The sequence below is a fragment of the Pinus tabuliformis genome, chromosome 5_1, assembly GCF_031772625.1.
Source record: "Pinus tabuliformis cultivar Carrire ecotype Pingquan chromosome 5_1, CPIR1, whole genome shotgun sequence".
Lineage (NCBI taxonomy): Eukaryota > Viridiplantae > Streptophyta > Pinopsida > Pinales > Pinaceae > Pinus > Pinus tabuliformis.
The window spans coordinates 828,338,530-828,341,297 of NC_142305.1; positions in this window are offsets into that span (position 1 = coordinate 828,338,530).

Genomic DNA, 2,768 nt, shown 5'->3' on the forward strand with positions numbered 1-2,768 from the left:
TTCTCGAACACCACCAGGAATAACAATGCAACTAAAACCAGAGGTCAGATACTTAATAAAGTTCTTCTGAGAAGCAGCCACCAATCCCAACCAAGACCATATATGACGTAAGAGTGGTGTGTAGAAGGTCTAATGAAATGAATCAAAAAATCATGAATCGGAGTACATCCATAGTGTTCTACATGACAGTCTCATCCATCCCTCACAATTTCTAACAAAATTTCATTATGATTAAGAAAGTTACCAAAACATAATGTTGATAGTTTAACTTCATGTGATCTTGTTAGTATTAGTACTTACAACACTACTTGCAAGAGCCTTGATCCTAGGCAGGGGCATATAACCAGTATGATTGCACAGGGCTACAATGCCGATTGGTAAAACTGAATGTGGTTCTACAACAAACACTGCAGACAAAAGTCCATCTTAGAAAACAAAATATTTTCACCCATACAAAATATTGGGAAGACAAACTACAACAAGACTCATATCAAACTCCTCTTCTTACTATCTTCCTCTTTCAAGCAAATGACTAGACAACTATGTTGCACGAAACTTCTAGGAACCCAGTGTTTCGGGCCGTAACCGTACCCGAAACTCGACCAAAACTTGACCATCATGTAATCATGTATGAGAATTAATATAGACTTGGTTTTCCTTATAAATTGTCATCTATGGGTCTTATTCCCTTTTTTCTTGCAAGATAATGTGTTATTCACTTATTTATAACCTTTTTTATATATATCTAGACATATATGACATTTCAGCTGATGTTTCAGTCGACGTTTCCATTTTGGGAGGTGACATTTCTAAATGTACCCATTTCAGAAACTCTGAAACGTTCGGGATTTCGTGCAACTTAGCTAGACAACAAATAAAGACAAAATTGATGATTTGTCTTTGGCCTGTTATTCAATATAACTAGACACTGTGCCTCGAAAGTTGATACACTGTTCGAATTTATTTAATGTATTAATTTTATCTTTGTTTATTATAGAACGTGGAGGGTTTGTAAAAAAGGCAGCAAAAAAGTTGCACTAGTGATATTACAGGAATCCAAAGAGAGGTTTGTAGTGCGTGACTGAATAAATGCAGTGATGGAGATAATAGAGAAACTACTTAAGCAGCTTCGACACCAAGTTGAGAAGTGCTTTCACTTGGTTCAGAACCTTCCAAGACCTAAAAGTAGTATTAGTCATTTACATTTGCTCTTCCTTAAATTAATGCAAAAATTGCACAAAGATAATAAATTGCCCAAAATACACATTTAACATCCCGGTTGGAAGTTGGTTACTGAGCCAATAAGTTAGACCTTCCAGCACATGTCTAAGGCTCAATGTGATATCACAGTGGATTCAGAGAAATCAAATACCTATATCCTACATTAAAGCAGTTGACTGAAATAATGACAAATTTGTTAAGAAGCATGAGGTCAACAGCTATAACTTCGAGGAATGATATCTTCCACAGGCATAAAACATTCATAAGGCTCAAGTCTCAAATGGATTCCATAGTAATGACATAACCTGAACAACATAGCTAATGCCATATAACAAAACTATCAAAAATGTTGATTGAAAGAAAACCAATTCTCAACTTGAAACAAAATCAAATATATGATAGCTGACATTGATCCTAAATTGCAATAACTTCAAAGTTACATCAGACATTCACATTGAAATAGGGAACCTATTAACAAAAATTCTAGATCATTGATCAATTTTTCTTAAACTATAGTTGGAGCTACAGTTCACTAATGAAACCAATGGAGCATTAAACATCCACCAAGATTCCATTCTCATGTCATCTTCCCTACAACCCCCTCAAAGTTCATGTGCCAAAAACAGATGATGCCAGGTGCAAGTCCCGACAAATTTAGGAAGAAGGGTTCCACATCCTTGGATGGCATGTATCAAAAATATGAGTCGAGTCCCGCGATATTTTGGAAGGAGCCACACTTGTTCACTGATGAAGCCAATGGAGCATTAAACATCCACCGAGATTCCATTCTCATTCCGTCTGCCTTACAACCCCCTCAAAGGGCATGTGCCAAAAACAGATGATGGCAGGTGCAAGTCCCAGGAAATTTTGGCAGAAGAGTTCCACATCCTTGGATGGCATGTGTCAAAAATGGATGAGGCTGGGTGCAAGTCCCAGGATATTTTGGAAGGAGAGTCACACCTCAAACTTGACATTAAAGACAAAGTCGACCCATGTTATACAGTGCAACCCGTAAACCTTGGAATGTGTTTCTTGAAGCTACTTCAGAAGAAAAGGGAAAGAAAATAGAAATGTCAATTGTGCCAACTAGAAAAAATGATTTCTTTGCCTATAACAACAACACATAGAATACACCTCTAGGGCCATGGATTAGCTACAAGTTGAATGCTTGCAACGATAATCAACTAGATTCCAAATCCTGTAAGCATGCTACCCATGATAATGCAGGGAAAAAAATCTTACAAATGTCAGTCAAGATATTGTGGTTGACAAAATCTTATGAAACATTGATCATGATAATGCAACAAAACTAATTCCAGTGATAATAAGCACTGCTACTGTGAGAAAAAGGGTGGCTAGAGGCATTTGGATCAAGCAAGTGAAAGTTGTCAAGAGTTAGTGGATTACCTGAACCCAGTTGACATCCACACAGCAAAGGTTCCTTCACATGGAAAACAAAAGAAGCAAACAATCCCTCATAATAGCAGAGAAGCTTCATAAATTTATGGTAAGTGGTTCCTCTTTGAAAATCCTCTTTAGAATAGAAA